At 55.3% G+C, this 26,900-nt stretch overlaps 1 protein-coding gene and 11 non-coding genes across 12 annotated transcripts in view; 4 read left to right on the top strand and 8 right to left on the bottom strand.

Annotated features, from left to right (window-relative positions):
- Positions 1-26,900, top strand: part of LOC120375640 (zinc finger protein 850-like) — a gene marked incomplete at its 3' end in the record, with an annotated part of 811,498 nt that overhangs the window by 121,853 nt on the left and 662,745 nt on the right. The gene's annotated exons all lie outside the window — the stretch shown is intronic.
- TRNAN-GUU lies at positions 747-820 on the bottom strand. The gene has a single exon. It is a non-coding gene; the product is annotated as a tRNA-Asn (tRNA).
- Positions 3,238-3,311, bottom strand: TRNAN-GUU. Its single transcript has one exon. It is a non-coding gene; the product is annotated as a tRNA-Asn (tRNA).
- On the top strand, positions 4,900-4,971 carry TRNAM-CAU. Its single transcript has one exon. It is a non-coding gene; the product is annotated as a tRNA-Met (tRNA).
- On the bottom strand, positions 5,735-5,808 carry TRNAN-GUU. The gene has a single exon. It is a non-coding gene; the product is annotated as a tRNA-Asn (tRNA).
- TRNAN-GUU lies at positions 8,227-8,300 on the bottom strand. The gene has a single exon. It is a non-coding gene; the product is annotated as a tRNA-Asn (tRNA).
- On the bottom strand, positions 10,724-10,797 carry TRNAN-GUU. Its single transcript has one exon. It is a non-coding gene; the product is annotated as a tRNA-Asn (tRNA).
- Positions 12,383-12,454, top strand: TRNAM-CAU. Its single transcript has one exon. It is a non-coding gene; the product is annotated as a tRNA-Met (tRNA).
- Positions 13,226-13,299, bottom strand: TRNAN-GUU. Its single transcript has one exon. It is a non-coding gene; the product is annotated as a tRNA-Asn (tRNA).
- On the bottom strand, positions 15,718-15,791 carry TRNAN-GUU. The gene has a single exon. It is a non-coding gene; the product is annotated as a tRNA-Asn (tRNA).
- TRNAN-GUU lies at positions 20,695-20,768 on the bottom strand. Its single transcript has one exon. It is a non-coding gene; the product is annotated as a tRNA-Asn (tRNA).
- Positions 22,355-22,426, top strand: TRNAM-CAU. Its single transcript has one exon. It is a non-coding gene; the product is annotated as a tRNA-Met (tRNA).

Below are 26,900 nucleotides of genomic sequence, written 5' to 3' on the forward strand. Positions count from 1 at the left end.
GTTTCTTTCCTCTGGGCCTTCAAGCGAGCCGGTGACCAGCAGAGCCCCAAGAGCCTAGGCCATGAGGCAAGAGGTGGCTGAGGCAAAGCGGCGGCCTGCCAGGAGCTCCTGGCACCTCTGGCTGCCTGGGCTGAAGGCAAGAGGCAGGCCTGGGCGTGGCGAGGGCCTCCTGTCCCGGAATGAGGCTGCAGTGCTTCCTGGTCCCCTTTTCCCACCCACACCGGCAGGCGGCTGCTGCGCGGAGAACACGAGGAGGCTCTGGGGCGCTAGGCAGCGCTGTGTGTGTGGCTGTCAGGGGAAAGAGCCGAGGCTGACTCGACCTGCCATTGACTCGCGTGGCTCTGCGCGCGTCAGCCGGGCGGTGGGCCAGGCCGCGGACGTGACTCAGGCTTGGGCCGCATGGCCGTGCTTTCCTGATGAGGCATGAGGCAGGCCAAGAGCTTTGCACAGCGTACAGGGAAGTGGGAGGAGGTGTCTTGAGCCGGCCTGTCTCTCCGCTTCTCCCTTGCCGCTGGGCGGAGGCGGGAAGGGAGCGAAATGTTCCCGGCTGAAAGTTTTTGTGCTCGGCTTTGAGGATTAAGCCTGAGCCTCCGGCACGGCTGCTGGCAGATGGGTTTCTGAATGGCATCCAGCCTGCTCTTTGGACCACCAGCTGAAAGCTCTGAGGCCAAGAGGTAGCAAAATGGGACCTTTGAGGCTCCCCATACAGGCCTCGGGAAAGCAAGGCAGTAGCAGGGGCTTAGCGCCGTCCCTGGGTGGGCTCGAACCACCATTCTTTCGGTTAACAGCCGAACGCGCTGACCCATTGCGCCACAGAGACATGGAGGGGGCAAGGCTGTATTGAGCACAAAAGCCAGGAATCAGCTCAGGGTACGGTATAGCACATGCCTACAGTGGTTAGCCAAGCAAAAGCAAGGAACTGGATTGCTATGGAAGGAAAGTTCTGTGGGAAGGAACCGAAAAGAGCACCGGGGCTGTGGTACAGCGCTCGCATACACTTTCTTTGGTCTGTTTTGCTGGAAGAGTTAGCAGAGCGAGATTGTTAGTCACAGGTGAGTGGGTGGGTTTATGCAAATACTGGACTCTTGGACAGGAGCAGGGGCGGGGGGATCAACACGACTTCTGTGGCACATGCACCACCTCTGCAACTAACGTCTGCTACCTGACTCCCTAACAACACACCTTTTAGCTCTCAGGACCAAAATACACCGTGAAAGAGATCGAAGATCTAACGGCATAAGCTTAGGGTGAGCAACTGCAGCACTCACAACAATTTGAAGAGATTCAAAACCGCCTCTGCCTCTGTCTTTCCACACCAGGGACAGCAGAAAGGACATCAGCAGCACCTGCGGGAGACCAACAAACATCCATTTCTACCTCCCTCCACGCGCTGCCGTTAGGAACCCCTACCCCTTAATGGTGAGTACTTTTCAGGCGAGGGTGACGCTCTCAGGCCTCAAAGGCCAGGTACAGTTACTCTGTCCTTGATCCAAAACCAACAGGAAAATACACTGGATTACTCCTGCCCCAATAACAAAGACACTGGGGATCCCGCAGCAGCTGAAATGACCGTTTGGACAAGCACTCCCATCATGCAATCCGGGGTGGGTGTAACCATGCAAATGACATCAGCCCCAAAAGGCCTTGACGACAGATCACCAACAGATGGCAGGGTAGACTTCATACTGACCCTGCTTCAACTAGATTGTGGCAAAGATTCCAAAACACCGAACGTTAAAACTCACCTAACGCGGGTCAATCCATCCTCATCGTCAGAATCGCTCGTTATACTCCACACCCGAACGTAGCCCTCATATGGACAACATGCCCTCCTAACTCAGTGTCTGTACGTTAACCTTTACCCCCTCAGGGCTATTGCAGATTATGTATTCCTTACGCCACCCCATTTTAAACCGAACTTTGCACCCTTGGGTAAGCTGTACGTTGTTCCCTGAGCACCAGAAACTTCTACGCCAAAACTCTGTACCGTACACTTTTTTTCTTTGAACCTCATCTTAATAAAATGCTGACTTTTGTTCGAGATCGGCTCCTCTTCCTTTGCAAGGCGTGTGCGTTCGCTCCGCGTTTTAGTCTGCTAATACGGCGGGGGCGATTGAGCCAGAGGTGCTTGCCTGCTGCAGACACGGATCCAAGGCTGACCCTCGTCCCCACAAGCGTAACTGAAAACAGTTTAAGAAGTGCTCCGTCTCTGGCACTCAGCTACCCAGCTCCCAATGGGGTCCAAACCCCAAATAGATCCTTTTACCCTGTAGAAGCTAGCTGTAAAATCCTGTGACCAGGGCAGCTGCCTAGCAGCCAGCGCATCTGCCTGCCAGAGCGAGGGCATGTAAGGCACTAATCCGGATAGTGGCAGCTAGGTGACAGGGAGAGTGTGAAGAAGCAGCAGAGTGGCGCAGCGGAGCGTGCTGGGCCCATAACCCAGAGGTCGATGGATCGAAACCATCCTCTGCTACGCGTGCGCTTGTTTCTTTTCCCTCTGGGCCTTCAAGCGAGCCGGTGACCAGCAGAGCCCCAAGAGCCTAGGCCATGAGGCAAGAGGTGGCTGAGGCAAAGCGGCGGCCTGCCAGGAGCTCCCTGGCACCTCTGGCTGCCTGGGCTGAAGGCAAGAGGCAGGCCTGGGCGTGGCGAGGGCCTCCTGTCCCGGAATGAGGCTGCAGTGCTTCCTGGTCCCCTTTTCCCACCCACACCGGCAGGCGGCTGCGGGAGAACACGAGGGAGGCTCTGGGGCGCTAGGCAGCGCTGTGTGTGTGGCTGTCAGGGAAAGAGCCGAGGCTCCCGACTCGACCTGCCATTGACTCGCGTGGCTCTGCGCGCCCGTCAGCCGGGCGGGTGGGCCAGGCCGGACGTGACTCAGGCTTGGGCCGCATGGCCGTGCTTTCCTGATGAGGCATGAGGCAGGCCAAGAGCTTTGCACAGCGTACAGGGAAGTGGGAGGGAGGTGTCTTTGAGCCGGCCTGGCTCCTCCGCTTCTCCCTTGCCGCTTGGGCGGAGGCGGGAAGGGAGCGAAATGTTCCCGGCTGAAAGTTTTTGTGCTCGGCTTTGAGGATTAAGCCTGAGCCTCCGGCACGGCTGCTGGCAGATGGGTTTCTGAATGGCATCCAGCCTGCTCTTTGGACCACCAGCTGAAAGCTCTGAGGCCAAGAGGTAGCAAAATGGGACCTTTGAGGCTCCCCATACAGGCCTCAGGAAAGCAAGGCAGTAGCAGGGGCTTAGCGCCGTCCCTGGGTGGGCTCGAACCACCATCCTTTCGGTTAACAGCCGAACGCGCTGACCCATTGCGCCACAGAGACATGGAGGGGGCAAGGCTGTATTGAGCACAAAAGCCGGGAATCAGCTCAGGGTACGGTATAGCACATGCCTACAGTGGTTAGCCAAGCAAAAGCAAGGAACTGGATTGCTATGGAAGGAAAGTTCTGTGGGAAGGAACCGAAAAGAGCACCGGGGCTGTGGTACAGCGCTCGCATACACTTTCTTTGGTCTGTTTTGCTGGAAGAGTTAGCAGAGCGAGATTGTTAGTCACAGGTGAGTGGGTGGGTTTATGCAAATACTGGACTCTTGGACAGGAGCAGGGGCGGGGGGGATCAACACGACTTCTGTGGCACATGCACCACCTCTGCAACTAACGTCTGCTACCTCACTCCCTAACAACACACCTTTTAGCTCTCAGGACCAAAATACACCGTGAAAGAGATCGAAGATCTAACGGCATAAGCTTAGGGTGAGCAACTGCAGCACTCACAACAATTTGAAGAGATTCAAAACCGCCTCTGCCTCTGTCTTTCCACACCAGGGACAGCAGAAAGGACATCAGCAGCACCTGCGAGAGACCAACAAACATCCATTTCTACCTCCTCCACGCTGCCGTTAGGAACCCCTACCCCTTAATGGTGAGTACTTTTCAGGCGAGGGTGACGCTCTCAGGCCTCAAAGGCCAGGTACAGTTACTCTGTCCTTGATCCAAAACCAACAGGAAAATACACTGGATTACTCCTGCCCCAATAACAAAGACACTGGGGATCCCGCAGCAGCTGAAATGACCGTTTGGACAAGCACTCCCATCATGCAATCCGGGGTGGGTGTAACCATGCAAATGACATCAGCCCCAAAAGGCCTTGACGACAGATCACCAACAGATGGCAGGGTAGACTTCATACTGACCCTGCTTCAACTAGATTGTGGCAAAGATTCCAAAACACCGAACGTTAAAACTCACCTAACGCGGGTCAATCCATCCTCATCGTCGTAACCGCTCGTTATACTCCACACCCGAACGTAGCCCTCATATGGACAACATGCCCTCCTAACTCAGTGTCTGTACGTTAACCTTTACCCCCCCTCAGGGCTATTGCAGATTATGTATTCCTTACGCCACCCCATTTTAAACCGAACTTTGCACCCCTTGGGTAAGCTGTACGTTGTTCCCTGAGCACCAGAAACTTCTACGCCAAAACTCTGTACCGTACACTTTTTTTTTCTTTGAACCTCATCTTAATAAAATGCTGACTTTTGTTCGAGATCCGGCTCCTCTTCCTTTGCAAGGCGTGTGCGTTGCTCCGCGTTTTAGTCTGCTAATACGGCGGGGCGATTGAGCCAGAGGTGCTTGCCTGCTGCAGACACGGATCCAAGGCTGACCCTCGTCCCCACAAGCGTAACTGCAAACAGTTTAAGAAGTGCTCCCGTCTCTGGCACTCAGCTACCCAGCTCCCAATGGGGTCCAAACCCCAAATAGATCCTTTTTACCCTGTAGAAGCTAGCTGTAAAATCCTGTGACCAGGGCAGCTGCCTAGCAGCCAGCGCATCTGCCTGCCAGAGCGAGGGCATGTAAGGCACTAATCCGGATAGTGGCAGCTAGGTGACAGGGGGAGAGTGTGAAGAAGCAGCAGAGTGGCGCAGCGGGAGCGTGCTGGGCCCATAACCCAGAGGTCGATGGATCGAAACCATCCTCTGCTACGCGTGCGCTTGTTTCTTTTCCTCTGGGCCTTCAAGCGAGCCGGTGACCAGCAGAGCCCCAAGAGCCTAGGCCATGAGGCAAGAGGTGGCTGAGGCAAAGCGGCGGCCTGCCAGGGAGCTCCACCTCGGTCTGCCTGGGCTGAAGGCAAGAGGCAGGCCTGGGCGTGGCGAGGGCCTCCTGTCCCGGAATGAGGCTGCAGTGCTTCCTGGTCCCCTTTTCCCACCCACACCGGCAGGCGGCTGCTGCGGGAGAACACGAGGAGGCTCTGGGGCGCTAGGCAGCGCTGTGTGTGTGGCTGTCAGGAAAGAGCCGAGGCTCCCGACTCGACCTGCCATTGACTCGCGTGGCTCTGCGCGCGCCGTCAGCCGGGCGGGTGGGCCAGGCCGCGGACGTGACTCAGGCTTGGGCCGCATGGCCGTGCTTTCCTGATGAGGCATGAGGCAGGCCAAGAGCTTTGCACAGCGTACAGGGAAGTGGGAGGGAGGTGTCTTTGAGCCGGCCTGTCTCCTCCGCTTCTCCCTTGCCGCTTGGGCGGAGGCGGGAAGGGAGCGAAATGTTCCCGGCTGAAAGTTTTTGTGCTCGGCTTTGAGGATTAAGCCTGAGCCTCCGGCACGGCTGCTGGCAGATGGGTTTCTGAATGGCATCCAGCCTGCTCTTTGGACCACCAGCTGAAAGCTCTGAGGCCAAGAGGTAGCAAAATGGGACCTTTGAGGCTCCCCATACAGGCCTCGGGAAAGCAAGGCAGTAGCAGGGGCTTAGCGCCGTCCCTGGGTGGGCTCGAACCACCATTCTTTCGGTTAACAGCCGAACGCGCTGACCCATTGCGCCACAGAGACATGGAGGGGGCAAGGCTGTATTGAGCACAAAAGCCAGGAATCAGCTCAGGGTACGGTATAGCACATGCCTACAGTGGTTAGCCAAGCAAAAGCAAGGAACTGGATTGCTATGGAAGGAAAGTTCTGTGGGAAGGAACCGAAAAGAGCACCGGGGCTGTGGTACAGCGCTCGCATACACTTTCTTTGGTCTGTTTTGCTGGAAGAGTTAGCAGAGCGAGATTGTTAGTCACAGGTGAGTGGGTGGGTTTATGCAAATACTGGACTCTTGGACAGGAGCAGGGGCGGGGGGATCAACACGACTTCTGTGGCACATGCACCACCTCTGCAACTAACGTCTGCTACCTGACTCCTAACAACACACCTTTTAGCTCTCAGGACCAAAATACACCGTGAAAGAGATCGAAGATCTAACGGCATAAGCTTAGGTGAGCAACTGCAGCACTCACAACAATTTGAAGAGATTCAAAACCGCCTCTGCCTCTGTCTTTCCACACCAGGGACAGCAGAAAGGACATCAGCAGCACCTGCGGAGACCAACAAACATCCATTTCTACCTCCCTCCACGCTGCCGTTAGGAACCCCTACCCTTAATGGTGAGTACTTTTCAGGCGAGGGTGACGCTCTCAGGCCTCAAAGGCCAGGTACAGTTACTCTGTCCTTGATCCAAAACCAACAGGAAAATACACTGGATTACTCCTGCCCCAATAACAAAGACACTGGGGATCCCGCAGCAGCTGAAATGACCGTTTGGACAAGCACTCCCATCATGCAATCCGGGTGGGTGTAACCATGCAAATGACATCAGCCCCAAAAGGCCTTGACGACAGATCACCAACAGATGGCAGGGTAGACTTCATACTGACCCTGCTTCAACTAGATTGTGGCAAAGATTCCAAAACACCGAACGTTAAAACTCACCTAACGCTGGTCAATCCATCCTCATCGTCAGAATCGCCGTTATACTCCACACCCGAACGTAGCCCTCATATGGACAACATGCCCTCCTAACTCAGTGTCTGTACGTTAACCTTTACCCCCTCAGGGCTATTGCAGATTATGTATTCCTTACGCCACCCCATTTTAAACCGAACTTTGCACCCCTTGGGTAAGCTGTACGTTGTTCCCTGAGCACCAGAAACTTCTACGCCAAAACTCTGTACCGCATAATTTTTTTTTCTTTGAACCTCATCTTAATAAAATGCTGACTTTTGTTCGAGATCCCGGCTCCTCTTCCTTTGCAAGGCGTGTGCGTTCGCTCCGCGCTTTAGTCTGCTAATACGGCGGGGGCGATTGAGCCAGAGGTGCTTGCCTGCTGCAGACACGGATCCAAGGCTGACCTCGTCCCCACAAGCGTAACTGAAAACAGTTTAAGAAGTGCTCCCGTCTCTGGCACTCAGCTACCCAGCTCCCAATGGGGTCCAAACCCCAAATAGATCCTTTTACCCTGTAGAAGCTAGCTGTAAAATCCTGTGACCAGGGCAGCTGCCTAGCAGCCAGCGCATCTGCCTGCCAGAGCGAGGGCATGTAAGGCACTAATCCGGATAGTGGCAGCTAGGTGACAGGGGAGAGTGTGAAGAAGCAGCAGAGTGGCGCAGCGGAGCGTGCTGGGCCCATAACCCAGAGGTCGATGGATCGAAACCATCCTCTGCTACGCTGCGGCGCTTGTTTCTTTTCCTCTGGGCCTTCAAGCGAGCCGGTGACCAGCAGAGCCCCAAGAGCCTAGGCCATGAGGCAAGAGGTGGCTGAGGCAAAGCGGCGGCCTGCCAGGGAGCTCCTGGCACCTCTGGCTGCCTGGGCTGAAGGCAAGAGGCAGGCCTGGGCGTGGCGAGGGCCTCCTGTCCCGGAATGAGGCTGCAGTGCTTCCTGGTCCCTTTTCCCACCCACACCGGCAGGCGGCTGCCGCGGAGAACACGAGGGAGGCTCTGGGGCGCTAGGCAGCGCTGTGTGTGTGGCTGTCATGGGAAAGAGCCGAGGCTCCCGACTCGACCTGCCATTGACTCGCGTGGCTCTGCGCGCCGTCAGCCGGGGCGTGGTGGGCCAGGCCGCGGACGTGACTCAGGCTTGGGCCGCATGGCCGTGCTTTCCTGATGAGGCATGAGGCAGGCCAAGAGCTTTGCACAGCGTACAGGGAAGTGGGAGGGAGGTGTCTTTGAGCCGGCCTGGCTCCTCCGCTTCTCCCTTGCCGCTTGGGCGGAGGCGGGAAGGAGCGAAATGTTCCCGGCTGAAAGTTTTGTGCTCGGCTTTGAGGATTAAGCCTGAGCCTCCGGCACGGCTGCTGGCAGATGGGTTTCTGAATGGCATCCAGCCTGCTCTTTGGACCACCAGCTGAAAGCTCTGAGGCCAAGAGGTAGCAAATGGGACCTTTGAGGCTCCCCATACAGGCCTCAGGAAAGCAAGGCAGTAGCAGGGGCTTAGCGCCGTCCCTGGGTGGGCTCGAACCACCATCCTTTCGGTTAACAGCCGAACGCGCTGACCCATTGCGCCACAGAGACATGGAGGGGGCAAGGCTGTATTGAGCACAAAAGCCGGGAATCAGCTCAGGGTACGGTATAGCACATGCCTACAGTGGTTAGCCAAGCAAAAGCAAGGAACTGGATTGCTATGGAAGGAAAGTTCTGTGGGAAGGAACCGAAAAGAGCACCGGGGCTGTGGTACAGCGCTCGCATACACTTTCTTTGGTCTGTTTTGCTGGAAGAGTTAGCAGAGCGAGATTGTTAGTCACAGGTGAGTGGGTGGGTTTATGCAAATACTGGACTCTTGGACAGGAGCAGGGGCGGGGGGGATCAACACGACTTCTGTGGCACATGCACCACCTCTGCAACTAACGTCTGCTACCTCACTCCCTAACAACACACCTTTTAGCTCTCAGGACCAAAATACACCGTGAAAGAGATCTAAGATCTAACGGCATAAGCTTAGGGTGAGCAACTGCAGCACTCACAACAATTTGAAGAGATTCAAAACCGCCTCTGCCTCTGTCTTTGCACACCAGGGACAGCAGAAAGGACATCAGCAGCACCTGCGAGAGACCAACAAACATCCATTTCTACCTCCCTCCATGCGCTGCCGTTAGGAACCCCTACCCCTTAATGGTGAGTACTTTTCAGGCGAGGGTGACGCTCTCAGGCCTCAAAGGCCAGGTACAGTTACTCTGTCCTTGATCCAAAACCAACAGGAAAATACACTGGATTACTCCTGCCCCAATAACAAAGACACTGGGGATCCCGCAGCAGCTGAAATGACCGTTTGGACAAGCACTCCCATCATGCAATCCGGGGTGGGTGTAACCATGCAAATGACATCAGCCCCAAAAGGCCTTGACGACAGATCACCAACAGATGGCAGGGTAGACTTCTTACTGACCCTGCTTCAACTAGATTGTGGCAAAGATTCCAAAACACCGAACGTTAAAACTCACCTAACGCGGGTCAATCCATCCTCATCGTCGTAACCGCTCGTTATACTCCACACCCGAACGTAGCCCTCATATGGACAACATGCCCTCCTAACTCAGTGTCTGTACGTTAACCTTTACCCCCTCAGGGCTATTGCAGATTATGTATTCCTTACGCCACCCCATTTTAAACCGAACTTTGCACCCTTGGGTAAGCTGTACGTTGTTCCCTGAGCACCAGAAACTTCTACGCCAAAACTCTGTACCGCACACTTTTTTTCTTTGAACCTCATCTTAATAAAATGCTGACTTTTGTTCGAGATCCCGCTCCTCTTCCTTTGCAAGGCGTGCGTTCGCCTCCGCTTTAGTCTGCTAATACGGGCGGGGGCGATTGAGCCAGAGGTGCTTGCCTGCTGCAGACACGGATCCAAGGCTGACCTCGTCCCCACAAGCGTAACTGAAAACAGTTTAAGAAGTGCTCCCGTCTCTGGCACTCAGCTACCCAGCTCCCAATGGGGTCCAAACCCCAAATAGATCCTTTACCCTGTAGAAGCTAGCTGTAAAATCCTGTGACCAGGGCAGCTGCCTAGCAGCCAGCGCATCTGCCTGCCAGAGCGAGGGCATGTAAGGCACTAATCCGGATAGTGGCAGCTAGGTGACAGGGGAGAGTGTGAAGAAGCAGCAGAGTGGCGCAGCGGAGCGTGCTGGGCCCATAACCCAGAGGTCGATGGATCGAAACCATCCTCTGCTACGCGTGCGCTTGTTTCTTTTCCTCTGGGCCTTCAAGCGAGCCGGTGACCAGCAGAGCCCCAAGAGCCTAGGCCATGAGGCAAGAGGTGGCTGAGGCAAAGCGGCGGCCTGCCAGGAGCTCCTGGCACCTCTGGCTGCCTGGGCTGAAGGCAAGAGGCAGGCCTGGGCGTGGCGAGGGCCTCCTGTCCCGGAATGAGGCTGCAGTGCTTCCTGGTCCCCTTTTCCCACCCACACCGGCAGGCGGCTGCTGCGGGAGAACACGAGGGAGGCTCTGGGGGCGCTAGGCAGCGCTGTGTGTGTGGCTGTCAGGGGAAAGAGCCGAGGCTCCCGACTCGACCTGCCATTGACTCGCGTGGCTCTGCGCGCCGTCAGCCGGGGCGGGGTGGGCCAGGCCGCGGACGTGACTCAGGCTTGGGCCGCATGGCCGTGCTTTCCTGATGAGGCATGAGGCAGGCCAAGAGCTTTGCACAGCGTACAGGGAAGTGGGAGGGAGGTGTCTTTGAGCCGGCCTGGCTCCTCCGCTTCTCCCTTGCCGCTTGGGCGGAGGCGGGAAGGGAGCGAAATGTTCCCGGCTGAAAGTTTTTGTGCTCGGCTTTGAGGATTAAGCCTGAGCCTCCGGCACGGCTGCTGGCAGATGGGTTTCTGAATGGCATCCAGCCTGCTCTTTGGACCACCAGCTGAAAGCTCTGAGGCCAAGAGGTAGCAAAATGGGACCTTTGAGGCTCCCCATACAGGCCTCGGGAAAGCAAGGCAGTAGCAGGGGCTTAGCGCCGTCCCTGGGTGGGCTCGAACCACCATTCTTTCGGTTAACAGCCGAACGCGCTGACCCATTGCGCCACAGAGACATGGAGGGGGCAAGGCTGTATTGAGCACAAAAGCCGGGAATCAGCTCAGGGTACGGTATAGCACATGCCTACAGTGGTTAGCCAAGCAAAAGCAAGGAACTGGATTGCTATGGAAGGAAAGTTCTGTGGGAAGGAACCGAAAAGAGCACCGGGGCTGTGGTACAGCGCTGATACACTTTCTTTGGTCTGTTTTGCTGGAAGAGTTAGCAGAGCGAGATTGTTAGTCACAGGTGAGTGGGTGGGTTTATGCAAATACTGGACTCTTGGACAGGAGCAGGGGCGGGGGGGATCAACACGACTTCTGTGGCACATGCACCACCTCTGCAACTAACGTCTGCTACCTCACTCCCTAACAACACACCTTTTAGCTCTCAGGACCAAAATACACCGTGAAAGAGATCTAAGATCTAACGGCATAAGCTTAGGGTGAGCAACTGCAGCACTCACAACAATTTGAAGAGATTCAAAACCGCCTCTGCCTCTGCCTTTCCACACCAGGGACAGCAGAAAGAACATCAACAGCACCTGCGAGAGACCAACAAACATCCATTTCTACCTCCCTCCACGCGCTGCCGTTAGGAACCCCTACCCCTTAATGGTGAGTACTTTTCAGGCGAGGGTGACGCTCTCAGGCCTCAAAGGCCAGGTACAGTTACTCTGTCCTTGATCCAAAACCAACAGGAAAATACACTGGATTACTCCTGCCCCAATAACAAAGACACTGGGGATCCCGCAGCAGCTGAAATGACCGTTTGGACAAGCACTCCCATCATGCAATCCGGGGTGGGTGTAACCATGCAAATGACATCAGCCCCAAAAGGCCTTGACGACAGATCACCAACAGATGGCAGGGTAGACTTCATACTGACCCTGCTTCAACTAGATTGTGGCAAAGATTCCAAAACACCGAACGTTAAAACTCACCTAACGCGGGTCAATCCATCCTCATCGTCGTAACCGCTCGTTATACTCCACACCCGAACGTAGCCCTCATATGGACAACATGCCCTCCTAACTCAGTGTCTGTACGTTAACCTGTACCCCCTCAGGGCTATTGCAGATTATGTATTCCTTACGCCACCCCATTTTAAACCGAACTTTGCACCCTTGGGTAAGCTGTACGTTGTTCCCTGAGCACCAGAAACTTCTACGCCAAAACTCTGTACCGTACACTTTGGTTTTCTTTGAACCTCATCTGAATAAAATGCTGACTTTTGTTCGAGATCCCGGCTCCTCTTCCTTTGCAAGGCGGGTGCGTTCGCTCCGCTTTAGTCTGCTAATACGGCGGGGGCGATTGAGCCAGAGGTGCTTGCCTGCTGCAGACACGGATCCAAGGCTGACCCTCGTCCCCACAAGCGTAACTGAAAACAGTTTAAGAAGTGCTCCCGTCTCTGGCACTCAGCTACCCAGCTCCCAATGGGGTCCAAACCCCAAATAGATCCTTTACCCTGTAGAAGCTAGCTGTAAAATCCTGTGACCAGGGCAGCTGCCTAGCAGCCAGCGCATCTGCCTGCCAGAGCGAGGGCATGTAAGGCACTAATCCGGATAGTGGCAGCTAGGTGACAGGGGGAGAGTGTGAAGAAGCAGCAGAGTGGCGCAGCGGGAGCGTGCTGGGCCCATAACCCAGAGGTCGATGGATCGAAACCATCCTCTGCTACGCGTGCGCTTGTTTCTTTTCCCTCTGGGCCTTCAAGCGAGCCGGTGACCAGCAGAGCCCCAAGAGCCTAGGCCATGAGGCAAGAGGTGGCTGAGGCAAAGCGGCGGCCTGCCAGGGAGCTCCCTGGCACCTCTGGCTGCCTGGGCTGAAGGCAAGAGGCAGGCCTGGGCGTGGCGAGGGCCTCCTGTCCCGGAATGAGGCTGCAGTGCTTCCTGGTCCCCTTTTCCCACCCACACCGGCAGGCGGCTGCTGCGGGAGAACACGAGGGAGGCTCTGGGGGCGCTAGGCAGCGCTGTGTGTGTGGCTGTCATGGGAAAGAGCCGAGGCTCCCGACTCGACCTGCCATTGACTCGCGTGGCTCTGCGCGCCGTCAGCCGGGGCGGGGTGGGCCAGGCCGCGGACGTGACTCAGGCTTGGGCCGCATGGCCGTGCTTTCCTGATGAGGCATGAGGCAGGCCAAGAGCTTTGCACAGCGTACAGGGAAGTGGGAGGGAGGTGTCTTTGAGCCGGCCTGTCTCCTCCGCTTCTCCCTTGCCGCTGGGCGGAGGCGGGAAGGAGCGAAATGTTCCCGGCTGAAAGTTTTTGTGCTCGGCTTTGAGGATTAAGCCTGAGCCTCCGGCACGGCTGCTGGCAGATGGGTTTCTGAATGGCATCCAGCCTGCTCTTTGGACCACCAGCTGAAAGCTCTGAGGCCAAGAGGTAGCAAAATGGGACCTTTGAGGCTCCCCATACAGGCCTCGGGAAAGCAAGGCAGTAGCAGGGGCTTAGCGCCGTCCCTGGGTGGGCTCGAAACACCATCCTTTCGGTTAACAGCCGAACGCGCTGACCCATTGCGCCACAGAGACATGGAGGGGGCAAGGCTGTATTGAGCACAAAAGCCGGGAATCAGCTCAGGGTACGGTATAGCACATGCCTACAGTGGTTAGCCAAGCAAAAGCAAGGAACTGGATTGCTATGGAAGGAAAGTTCTGTGGGAAGGAACCGAAAAGAGCACCGGGCTGTGGTACAGCGCGCGCATACACTTTCTTTGGTCTGTTTTGCTGGAAGAGTTAGCAGAGCGAGATTGTTAGTCACAGGTGAGTGGGTGGGTTTATGCAAATACTGGACTCTTGGACAGGAGCAGGGGCGATCAACACGACTTCTGTGGCACATGCACCACCTCTGCAACTAACGTCTGCTACCTCACTCCCTAACAACACACCTTTTAGCTCTCAGGACCAAAATACACCGTGAAAGAGATCTAAGATCTAACGGCATAAGCTTAGGGTGAGCAACTGCAGCACTCACAACAATTTGAAGAGATTCAAAACCGCCTCTGCCTCTGCCTTTCCACACCAGGGACAGCAGAAAGGACATCAGCAGCACCTGCGAGAGACCAACAAACATCCATTTCTACCTCCTCCATGCGCTGCCGTTAGGAACCCCTACCCCTTAATGGTGAGTACTTTTCAGGCGAGGGTGACGCTCTCAGGCCTCAAAGGCCAGGTACAGTTACTCTGTCCTTGATCCAAAACCAACAGGAAAATACACTGGATTACTCCTGCCCCAATAACAAAGACACTGGGGATCCCGCAGCAGCTGAAATGACCGTTTGGACAAGCACTCCCATCATGCAATCCGGGTGGGTGTAACCATGCAAATGACATCAGCCCCAAAAGGCCTTGACGACAGATCACCAACAGATGGCAGGGTAGACTTCATACTGACCCTGCTTCAACTAGATTGTGGCAAAGATTCCAAAACACCGAACGTTAAAACTCACCTAACGCTGGTCAATCCATCCTCATCGTCGTAACCGCTCGTTATACTCCACACCCGAACGTAGCCCTCATATGGACAACATGCCCTCCTAACTCAGTGTCTGTACGTTAACCTTTTACCCCCCCTCAGGGCTATTGCAGATTATGTATTCCTTACGCCACCCCATTTTAAACCGAACTTTGCACCCTTGGGTAAGCTGTACGTTGTTCCCTGAGCACCAGAAACTTCTACGCCAAAACTCTGTACCGTACACTTTTTTTCTTTGAACCTCATCTTAATAAAATGCTGACTTTTGTTCGAGATCCCGGCTCCTCTTCCTTTGCAAGGCGTGTGCGTTCGCTCCGCTTTAGTCTGCTAATACGGGCGGGGGCGATTGAGCCAGAGGTGCTTGCCTGCTGCAGACACGGATCCAAGGCTGACCCTCGTCCCCACAAGCGTAACTGAAAACAGTTTAAGAAGTGCTCCCGTCTCTGGCACTCAGCTACCCAGCTCCCAATGGGGTCCAAACCCCAAATAGATCCTTTTACCCTGTAGAAGCTAGCTGTAAAATCCTGTGACCAGGGCAGCTGCCTAGCAGCCAGCGCATCTGCCTGCCAGAGCGAGGGCATGTAAGGCACTAATCCGGATAGTGGCAGCTAGGTGACAGGGGAGAGTGAAGAAGCAGCAGAGTGGTGCAGCGGGAGCGTGCTGGGCCCATAACCCAGAGGTCGATGGATCGAAACCATCCTCTGCTACGCTGCGGCGCTTGTTTCTTTTCCTCTGGGCCTTCAAGCGAGCCGGTGACCAGCAGAGCCCCAAGAGCCTAGGCCATGAGGCAAGAGGTGGCTGAGGCAAAGCGGCGGCCTGCCAGGAGCTCCCTGGCACCTCTGGCTGCCTGGGCTGAAGGCAAGAGGCAGGCCTGGGCGTGGCGAGGGCCTCCTGTCCCGGAATGAGGCTGCAGTGCTTCCTGGTCCCCTTTTCCCACCCACACCGGCAGGCGGCTGCTGCGGGAGAACACGAGGAGGCTCTGGGGCGCTAGGCAGCGCTGTGTGTGTGGCTGTCAGGGAAAGAGCCGAGGCTCGACTCGACCTGCCATTGACTCGCGTGGCTCTGCGCGCCGTCAGCCGGGGCGGGGTGGGCCAGGCCGCGGACGTGACTCAGGCTTGGGCCGCATGGCCGTGCTTTCCTGATGAGGCATGAGGCAGGCCAAGAGCTTTGCACAGCGTACAGGGAAGTGGGAGGGAGGTGTCTTTGAGCCGGCCTGGCTCCTCCGCTTCTCCCTTGCCGCTTGGGCGGAGGCGGGAAGGGAGCGAAATGTTCCCGGCTGAAAGTTTTTGTGCTCGGCTTTGAGGATTAAGCCTGAGCCTCCGGCACGGCTGCTGGCAGATGGGTTTCTGAATGGCATCCAGCCTGCTCTTTGGACCACCAGCTGAAAGCTCTGAGGCCAAGAGGTAGCAAAATGGGACCTTTGAGGCTCCCCATACAGGCCTCGGGAAAGCAAGGCAATAGCAGGGGCTTAGCGCCGTCCCTGGGTGGGCTCGAACCACCATCCTTTCGGTTAACAGCCGAACGCGCTGACCCATTGCGCCACAGAGACATGGAGGGGGCAAGGCTGTATTGAGCACAAAAGCCGGGAATCAGCTCAGGGTACGGTATAGCACATGCCTACAGTGGTTAGCCAAGCAAAAGCAAGGAACTGGATTGCTATGGAAGGAAAGTTCTGTGGGAAGGAACCGAAAAGAGCACCGGGGCTGTGGTACAGCGCTCGCATACACTTTCTTTGGTCTGTTTTGCTGGAAGAGTTAGCAGAGCGAGATTGTTAGTCACAGGTGAGTGGGTGGGTTTATGCAAATACTGGACTCTTGGACAGGAGCAGGGGCGGGGGGGATCAACACGACTTCTGTGGCACATGCACCACCTCTGCAACTAACGTCTGCTACCTCACTCCCTAACAACACACCTTTTAGCTCTCAGGACCAAAATACACCGTGAAAGAGATCGAAGATCTAACGGCATAAGCTTAGGGTGAGCAACTGCAGCACTCACAACAATTTGAAGAGATTCAAAACCGCCTCTGCCTCTGCTTTTCCACACCAGGGACAGCAGAAAGGACATCAGCAGCACCTGCGAGAGACCAACAAACATCCATTTCTACCTCCCTCCACGCGCTGCCGTTAGGAACCCCTACCCCTTAATGGTGAGTACTTTTCAGGCGAGGGTGACGCTCTCAGGCCTCAAAGGCCAGGTACAGTTACTCTGTCCTTGATCCAAAACCAACAGGAAAATACACTGGATTACTCCTGCCCCAATAACAAAGACACTGGGGATCCCGCAGCAGCTGAAATGACCGTTTGGACAAGCAATCATGCAATCCGGGGTGGGTGTAACCATGCAAATGACATCAGCCCCAAAAGGCCTTGACGACAGATCACCAACAGATGGCAGGGTAGACTTCATACTGACCCTGCTTCAACTAGATTGTGGCAAAGATTCCAAAACACCGAACGTTAAAACTCACCTAACGCGGGTCAATCCATCCTCATCGTCGTAACCGCTCGTTATACTCCACACCCGAACGTAGCCCTCATATGGACAACATGCCCTCCTAACTCAGTGTCTGTACGTTAACCTTTTACCCCCCCTCAGGGCTATTGCAGATTATGTATTCCTTACGCCACCCCATTTTAAACCGAACTTTGCACCCCTTGGGTAAGCTGTACGTTGTTCCTGAGCACCAGAAACTTCTACGCCAAAACTCTGTACCGTACACTTTTTTTCTTTGAACCTCATCTTAATAAAATGCTGACTTTTGTTCGAGATCCCGGCTCCTCTTCCTTTGCAAGGCGTGTCGCCTCCGCTTTAGTCTGCTAATACGGCGGGGGCGATTGAGCCAGAGGTGCTTGCCTGCTGCAGACACGGATCCAAGGCTGACCCTCGTCCCCACAAGCGTAACTGAAAACAGTTTAAGAAGTGCTCCCGTCTCTGGCACTCAGCTACCCAGCTCCCAATGGGGTCCAAACCCCAAATAGATCCTTTTACCCTGTAGAAGCTAGCTGTAAAATCCTGTGACCAGGGCAGCTGCCTGGCAGCCAGCGCATCTGCCTGCCAGAGCGAGGGCATGTAAGGCACTAATCCGGATAGTGGCAGCTAGGTGACAGGGGAGAGTGTGAAGAAGCAGCAGAGTGGCGCAGCGGAGCGTGCTGGGCCCATAACCCAGAGGTCGATGGATCGAAACCATCCTCTGCTACGCGCGGCGCTTGTTTCTTTCCTCTGGGCCTTCAAGCGAGCTGGTGACCAGCAGAGCCCCAAGAGCCTAGGCCATGAGGCAAGAGGTGGCTGAGGCAAAGCGGCGGCCTGCCAGGGAGCTCCCTGGCACCTCTGGCTGCCTGGGCTGAAGGCAAGAGGCAGGCCTGGGCGTGGCGAGGGCCTCCTGTCCCGGAATGAGGCTGCAGTGCTTCCTGGTCCCCTTTTCCCACCCACACCGGCAGGCGGCTGCTGCGGGAGAACACGAGGAGGCTCTGGGGCGCTAGGCAGCGCTGTGTGTGTGGCTGTCAGGGAAAGAGCCGAGGCTCCCGACTCGACCTGCCATTGACTCGCGTGGCTCTGCGCGCCGTCAGCCGGGCGGGTGGGCCAGGCCGCGGACGTGACTCAGGCTTGGGCCGCATGGCCGTGCTTTCCTGATGAGGCATGAGGCAGGCCAAGAGCTTTGCACAGCGTACAGGGAAGTGGGAGGGAGGTGTCTTTGAGCCGGCCTGTCTCCTCCGCTTCTCCCTTGCCGCTTGGGCGGAGGCGGGAAGGGAGCGAAATGTTCCCGGCTGAAAGTTTTTGTGCTCGGCTTTGAGGATTAAGCCTGAGCCTCCGGCACGGCTGCTGGCAGATGGGTTTCTGAATGGCATCCAGCCTGCTCTTTGGACCACCAGCTGAAAGCTCTGAGGCCAAGAGGTAGCAAATGGGACCTTTGAGGCTCCCCATACAGGCCTCGGGAAAGCAAGGCAGTAGCAGGGGCTTAGCGCCGTCCCTGGGTGGGCTCGAACCACCATTCTTTCGGTTAACAGCCGAACGCTGACCCATTGCGCCACAGAGACATGGAGGGGGCAAGGCTGTATTGAGCACAAAAGCCGGGAATCAGCTCAGGGTACGGTATAGCACATGCCTACAGTGGTTAGCCAAGCAAAAGCAAGGAACTGGATTGCTATGGAAGGAAAGTTCTGTGGGAAGGAACCGAAAAGAGCACCGGGCTGTGGTACAGCGCTGCATACACTTTCTTTGGTCTGTTTTGCTGGAAGAGTTAGCAGAGCGAGATTGTTAGTCACAGGTGAGTGGGTGGGTTTATGCAAATACTGGACTCTTGGACAGGAGCAGGGGCGATCAACACGACTTCTGTAGCACATGCACCACCTCTGCAACTAACGTCTGCTACCTCACTCCTAACAACACACCTTTTAGCTCTCAGGACCAAAATACACCGTGAAAGAGATCGAAGATCTAACGGCATAAGCTTAGGGTGAGCAACTGCAGCACTCACAACAATTTGAAGAGATTCAAAACCGCCTCTGCCTCTGTCTTTCCACACCAGGGACAGCAGAAAGGACATCAGCAGCACCTGCGAGAGACCAACAAACATCCATTTCTACCTCCCTCCACGCTGCCGTTAGGAACCCCTACCCCTTAATGGTGAGTACTTTTCAGGCGAGGAGACGCTCTCAGGCCTCAAAGGCCAGGTACAGTTACTCTGTCCTTGATCCAAAACCAACAGGAAAATACACTGGATTACTCCTGCCCCAATAACAAAGACACTGGGGATCCCGCAGCAGCTGAAATGACCGTTTGGACAAGCACTCCCATCATGCAATCCGGGGTGGGTGTAACCATGCAAATGACATCAGCCCCAAAAGGCCTTGACGACAGATCACCAACAGATGGCAGGGTAGGCTTCATACTGACCCTGCTTCGACTAGATTGTGGCAAAGATTCCAAAACACCGAACGTTAAAACTCACCTAACGCGGGTCAATCCATCCTCATCGTCGTAACCGCTCGTTATACTCCACACCCGAACGTAGCCCTCATATGGACAACATGCCCTCCTAACTCAGTGTCTGTACGTTAACCTTTTACCCCCCCTCAGGGCTATTGCAGATTATGTATTCCTTACGCCACCCCATTTTAAACCGAACTTTGCACCCCTTGGGTAAGCTGTACGTTGTTCCTGAGCACCAGAAACTTCTACGCCAAAACTCTGTACCGTACACTTTTTTTTCTTTGAACCTCATCTTAATAAAATGCTGACTTTTGTTCGAGATCCCGGCTCCTCTTCCTTTGCAAGGCGTGTGCGTTCGCTCCGCGTTTTAGTCTGCTAATACGGCGGGGCGATTGAGCCAGAGGTGCTTGCCTGCTGCAGACACGGATCCAAGGCTGACCCTCGTCCCCCACAAGCGTAACTGAAAACAGTGTAAGAAGTGCTCCTGTCTCTGGCACTCAGCTACCCAGCTCCCAATGGGGTCCAAACCCCAAATAGATCCTTTTACCCTGTAGAAGCTAGCTGGAAAATCCTGTGACCAGGGCAGCTGCCGAGCAGCCAGCGCATCTGCCTGCCAGAGCGAGGGCATGTAAGGCACTAATCCGGATAGTGGCAGCTAGGTGACAGGGGGAGAGTGTGAAGAAGCAGCAGAGTGGCGCAGCGGAGCGTGCTGGGCCCATAACCCAGAGGTCGATGGATCAAAACCATCCTCTGCTACGCTGCGGCGCTTGTTTCTTTTCCCTCTGGGCCTTCAAGCGAGCCGGTGACCAGCAGAGCCCCAAGAGCCTAGGCCATGAGGCAAGAGGTGGCTGAGGCAAAGCGGCGGCCTGCCAGGAGCTCCCTGGCACCTCTGGCTGCCTGGGCTGAAGGCAAGAGGCAGGCCTGGGCGTGGCGAGGGCCTCCTGTCCTGGAATGAGGCTGCAGTGCTTCCTGGTCCCCTTTTCCCACCCACACCGGCAGGCGGCTGCTGCGGAGAACACGAGGGAGGCTCTGGGGCGCTAGGCAGCGCTGTGTGTGTGGCTGTCAGGGAAAGAGCCGAGGCTCCCGACTCGACCTGCCATTGACTCGCGTGGCTCTGCGCGCCGTCAGCCGGGCGGGTGGGCCAGGCCGCGGACGTGACTCAGGCTTGGGCCGCATGGCCGTGCTTTCCTGATGAGGCATGAGGCAGGCCAAGAGCTTTGCACAGCGTACAGGGAAGTGGGAGGGAGGTGTCTTTGAGCCGGCCTGGCTCTCCGCTTCTCCTTGCCGCTTGGGCGGAGGCGGGAAGGAGCGAAATGTTCCCGGCTGAAAGTTTTGTGCTCGGCTTGAGGAGTAAGCCTGAGCCTCAGGCACGGCTGCTGGCAGATGGGTTTCTGAATGGCATCCAGCCTGCTCTTTGGACCACCAGCTGAAAGCTCTGAGGCCAAGAGGTAGCAAAATGGGACCTTTGAGGCTCCCCATACAGGCCTCAGGAAAGCAAGGCAGTAGCAGGGGGTTAGCGCCGTCCCTGGGTGGGCTCGAACCACCATCCTTTCGGTTAACAGCCGAACGCGCTGACCCATTGCGCCACAGAGACATGGAGGGGCAAGGCTGTATTGAGCACAAAGCCGGGAATCAGCTCAGGGTACGGTATAGCACATGCCTACAGTGGTTAGCCAAGCAAAAGCAAGGAACTGGATTGCTATGGAAGGAAAGTTCTGTGGAAGGAACCGAAAAGAGCACCGGGCTGTGGTACAGCGCCGCATACACTTTCTTTGGTCTGTTTTGCTGGAAGAGTTAGCAGAGCGAGATTGTTAGTCACAGGTGAGTGGGTGGGTTTATGCAAATACTGGACTCTTGGACAGGAGCAGGGGCGGGGGGGATCAACACGACTTCTGTGGCACATGCACCACCTCTGCAACTAACGTCTGCTACCTCACTCCCTAACAACACACCTCTTAGCTCTCAGGACCAAAATACACCGTGAAAGAGATCTAAGATCTAACGGCATAAGCTTAGGGTGAGCAACTGCAGCACTCACAACAATTTGAAGAGATTCAAAACCGCCTCTGCCTCTGTCTTTCCACACCAGGGACAGCAGAAAGGACATCAGCAGCACCTGCGAGAGACCAACAAACATCCATTTCTACCTCCCTCCATGCGCTGCCATTAGGAACCCCTACCCCTTAATGGTGAGTACTTTTCAGGCGAGGGTGACGCTCTCAGGCCTCAAAGGCCAGGTACAGTTACTCTGTCCTTGATCCAAAACCAACAGGAAAATACACTGGATTACTCCTGCCCCAATAACAAAGACACTGGGGATCCCGCAGCAGCTGAAATGACCGTTTGGACAAGCACTCCCATCATGCAATCCGGGGTGGGTGTAACCATGCAAATGACATCAGCCCCAAAAGGCCTTGACGACAGATCACCAACAGATGGCAGGGTAGACTTCATACTGACCCTGCTTCGACTAGATTGTGGCAAAGATTCCAAAACACCGAACGTTAAAACTCACCTAACGCGGGTCAATCCATCCTCATCGTCGTAACCGCTCGTTATACTCCACACCCGAACGTAGCCCTCATATGGACAACATGCCCTCCTAACTCAGTGTCTGTACGTTAACCTTTACCCCCTCAGGGCTAATGCAGATTCTGTATTACTAACGCCACCACATTTTAAACCGAACTTTTAACACCTAGGTTAATCTGTAAGTTGTTCCCTTAGCACCAGAAACTTCTACGCCAAAACTCTGTAACGTACACTTTTTTCTTTGAACCTCATCTTAATAAAATGCTGACTTTTGTTCGAGATCCCGGCTCCTCTTCCTTTGCAAGGCGTGTGCGTTCGCTCCGCGTTTTAGTCTGCTAATACGGCGGGGGGCGATTGAGCCAGAGGTGCTTGCCTGCTGCAGACACGGATCCAAGGCTGACCCTCGTCCCCCACAAGCGTAACTGAAAACAGTTTAAGAAGTGCTCCCGTCTCTGGCACTCAGCTACCCAGCTCCCAATGGGGTCCAAACCCCAAATAGATCCTTTTTACCCTGTAGAAGCTAGCTGTAAAATCCTGTGACCAGGGCAGCTGCCTAGCAGCCAGCGCATCTGCCTGCCAGAGCGAGGGCATGTAAGGCACTAATCCGGATAGTGGCAGCTAGGTGACAGGGGGAGAGTGTGAAGAAGCAGCAGAGTGGCGCAGCGGGAGCGTGCTGGGCCCATAACCCAGAGGTCGATGGATCGAAACCATCCTCTGCTACGCGTGCGCTTGTTTCTTTTCCCTCTGGGCCTTCAAGCGAGCCGGTGACCAGCAGAGCCCCAAGAGCCTAGGGCAAGAGATGGCTGAGGCGAAGTGGCGGCCTGCCAGGGAGCTCCCTGGCACCTCTGGCTGCCTGGGCTGAAGGCAAGAGGCAGGCCTGGGCGTGGCGAGGGCCTCCTGTCCAGGAATGAGGCTGCAGTGCTTCCTGGTCCCCTTTTCCCACCCACACCGGCAGGCGGCTGCTGCGGGAGAACACGAGGGAGGCTCTGGGGGCGCTAGGCAGCGCTGTGTGTGTGGCTGTCAGGGGAAAGAGCCGAGGCTCCCGACTCGACCTGCCATTGACTCGCGTGGCTCTGCGCGCTGTCAGCCGGGGCGGGGCGGGCCAGGCCGCGGACGTGACTCAGGCTTGGGCCGCATGGCCGCGCTTTCCTGACGAGGCATGAGGCAGGCCAAGAGCTTTGCACAGCGTACAGGGAAGTGGGAGGGAGGTGTCTTTGAGCCGGCCTGTCTCCTCCGCTTCTCCCTTGCCGCTTGGGCGGAGGCGGGAAGGGAGCGAAATGTTCCCGGCTGAAAGTTTTTGTGCTCGGCTTTGAGGATTAAGCCTGAGCCTCCGGCACGGCTGCTGGCAGATGGGTTTCTGAATGGCATCCAGCCTGCTCTTTGGACCACCAGCTGAAAGCACTGAGGCCAAGAGGCAGGAAAATGGGACCTTTGAGGCTCCCCCCACAGGCCTCGGGGAAGCAAGGAAGTAGCACGGGCTTAGCGTCGTCCCTGGGTGGGCTCGAATCACCAGCCTTTCGGTTAACAGCCAAACGCGCTGACCCATTGCGCCACGGAGACATGGAGGGGCAAGGCTGTATTGAGCACAAAAGCCCGGAATCAGCTCAGGGTACGGTATAGCACATGCATGCAGTGGTTAGCCAAGCAACAGCAAGGAACTGGACTGCTATGGAAGGAAAGTTCTGTGGGAAGGAACCAAAAAGAGCACCGGGGCTGTGGTAAGTGCTCGCATACACTTTCTTTGGCCTGTTTTGCTGGAGGAGTTAGCAGAGCGAGATTGTTAGTCACAGGTCAGTGGGTGGGTTTATGCAAATCCTGGACTCTTGGACAGGGGCGGGGGGGGGCACACGACTTCTGTGGCACATGCACCACCTCTGCAACTAACGTTTGCTACCTCACTCCCTAACAACACACCTTTTACCTCTCAGGGCCAAAATACACCGTGAAAGAGATCTAACGGCATAAGCTTAGGGTGAGCAACTGCAGTACTAACAACAATTTGAAAAGATTCAAAACCGCCTCTGCCTCTGTCTTTCCACACCAGGGACAGCAGAAAGGACATCAGCAGCACCTGCAAGAGACCAACAAACATCCATTTCTACCTCCCTCCATGCGCTGCCGTTAGGAACCCCCTGGCATTGGCCACTGTTGCCAGATAGGATGCGGGGTTGGATGGACCTTTGGTCTGACCCAGTATGGCCATTCTTATGTTCTTATGAAGGGAGGGGCAGAGCCCCACAACAGAGTTTCTGTAGTGTAGTGGTTATCATGTTTGCCTAACATGCAAAAGGTCCCTAGTTTGAAACCAGGCAGAAACATGATGGTTTAACTTTCCCAGCTCCTACTGGCCTATCCCTGCTGTTGTAGGAGCAACAGTGATTTCTTTGCTCAAAAGGTCTGTTATACTTCCCCTGCTCCCACTTCTGTCTCCGCTCCCTCTCTGAATGCCTGTGAAGTGGCTTTTCCCCTCCCGTTCCCCCCTGGAATGCTTGTGGGATGAATGGGCTGGTTGAAGAGCAGAAGAGCTCCCAGGTTGACAAGGTGTCTGGGACTCTAATTAGGCAGCACTCACACACCCAGAGCATGGACACTGCCCAAGGTGGAGTGTGACCAACCAGATGCAACCAAGTCATCTCTGGTCGCAGGCCATGAGGTGCAGGCCCTTAAAAGGGGAAGGGACCCTGTGCTCAGGAGAGCACTCACAAGCTTGTACCTCCAGTGAATGCCCTTCGCCCGGACCGCCTGGCCAGTGGTTCACAGCGTTGCATTTCACTGTGCCTCAGGAAGACTTACCTTCATCGCACCGTCCATAGCTGCGCTGTGGGACGCTTACCTTGCAGAATCCTGACATCTCCAGTGCTGTGCCCGTCCTGGGAGTGTGAGTATGCGAGTGCGAGTGTGACACCCCCTGCCCCCGCTTATTTTGAGCTTAGCTGTCAGTATAACAAATGTGCTGCTTTCTACCAAACTCTGGTGGGTCATTTGTCCTCCTTACACTTACTAGTTGGCCCAATTTTGGGTAACACCTGCGATAAACTCAACCCCTGCAGGACAGAGGGTGGTGAAATGAGCTGAGAAAAAGCCTTAGCATCATCAGGGGACAGCTAGAGGATCTTGGCCTGTCACCTTTTGAAGCCTTGTGGCTTGGTCTCCTCTGCCCTTGGAGGTTGGCCTATGGCGGCCGGCTCTTGCTGCTGGCTTCCTTTGTGTGACTTGCCAAAGGAGGGAGTGAGGCAGGAATGGGAAAAAAGAGGAAAGTCGAGCTGAGGAAGGCAGGGCAGAAGCTAAGCGCCTCAGTGCGGCTCAGTGGGGTTAGTAGAGCACCACCAGTCGTTCTGCAAAGCCTGGGGAGGTGCGGTTGGCTGCTGGGAGGTAGAATCCTGTGCCTGCCTCTTGGCTTCCCAGGGATGGCTACTTGCAGCCCAGGAGAAGGACGATGGTTCTGGGTGAAAGGAAGACAAGCAAAGCTCTGGGAGGAAATTTGGGTGCGGGGTGCGGGCTCTGCGCTGGGGGAGGGGGTTGGGGTGCAGGAGGGGTGGCACTTACCCCAGGCACTGCAGCTCCCAAATTGACCCGTACACACAACCCTGCGTCAGCAGCTCCTAGTTGGGCGGGGCCAGGGAGTCTCCGTGCGCCGCTGCCTGCAGGCGCTGCCCCCAGAGCTCCCATTGGCTGCAGTTCCTGGCCAATGGGAGCTGCGGAGTTGGTACTCAGGGCAGGGGCAGTGAATGGAGACACTCCATCCACCCCAGGGGATGCTGGGACATGCCGGCCATTTCTGGAAGCGGCACGGAGGGACGGAGGCAGAGTGGGCAGGGAGCCACCTTAGTGCTGCTGGCACATCTCTGCACACCCATTGGGGGAGGGGAGCAGAGGGCCTCCATGTGCTGCCTGGGGTAGGGGCAGTGCACAGAGCTGCCTCCCCTCCCGGGTCTATTACAGGAGTGGGTGGGTGGGGTCTTTTGGCCTGCAAGGTGCAGCAGGTCGGACTAGATGATCACACTGGTCCCTTCTGACCTTAAAGCCTCTGAGTCTAAAAGGGAGAGGGAAGTAAAGGAAGTTTTTTAAAAAATAAACCAAACATTGTAATATCAGGATAACTCCAACAGCTCATTGTATAGTCCTGCCCCTTTCTTCCTCCATTGTGCGTTGAATGACCTGCAGCACATGGATTCTCTCATTCCATTGATAAACTGATACAATGTGACTGAAATTAAATCACTTCCCAGCAGAGAAAACATCACATCATTGCATTAGCTGGGAATTGAACCCAGGTCAATTAGCTTGGAAGGTAGCTATGCTCACCACTATACCACCAATGCATCTGGCAGAAGTGTCACTTATGCTTGCCTAATGAGGTTAGACCAGCGTTGAAGAGATTTTTCTGCCTGTTAAAATGTACTGGATTCTCATCACTAAAAAAAACCCTCATGACTAAAAAAAACCACCTCCATCTTCACTTGGGTTTCAACCATCAGCCTTTACAATTAGCCACCAATGTTGTTAATCACAGGGTATGTCTACACTACGGGATTATTCCGATTTTACAGTGCATCCGAGTTCAGATTGCTGTCCAGAGCAGTCACAATGGTGCACTGTGGGATGGCGCCTGGAGGCCAATACCATCGAATTGCGGCCACACTAACCCTAATCCGACATGGCAATACCCATTTCAGTGCTACTCCCCTCGTCGGGGAGGAGTACAGCTATCGGTATTAAGAGTCCTTTATATCGATATAAAGGGCTTCGTTGTGTGGACGGGTGCAGGGTTAATGCCCTTTAACGCTGCTAAATTCGATATAAACTCACAGTGTTGACCGGGCCAGAGAGAGGAGCAGGTTTCCCATATTGTTTCCCGCTCTTGTTTTCTTTACTAGTTTCTCCTCTGCACCAACTTGCTCTTTTTCTTCATGAGCCTGGCTAGCTGAAGTGGGTATTCACCCATGAAAGCTCATACTTCAAAACCTCTGTTAGTTTATAAGGTGCCACAGGACTCTTTGCTGCTTTCAGTTGGCAGAGCATCAGACTTTTAATCTGAAGGTCCAGGGATCAAGTCCCTGGTCAGGTGATAAACTACTCACCAAGATCTTACACTGTCTTTCCCATGTCCTCTTTGATGTTACTTTTTCTCTTCAGGATTTTCCCTTTCCTCAGAAGGGCCTTTTTGTGTGTGGGTTTGAAGGGGCAACTTCCT

The sequence above is a fragment of the Mauremys reevesii genome, linkage group 12 (genome assembly GCF_016161935.1).
Source record: "Mauremys reevesii isolate NIE-2019 linkage group 12, ASM1616193v1, whole genome shotgun sequence".
In the NCBI taxonomy this organism is placed as follows: domain Eukaryota; kingdom Metazoa; phylum Chordata; order Testudines; family Geoemydidae; genus Mauremys; species Mauremys reevesii.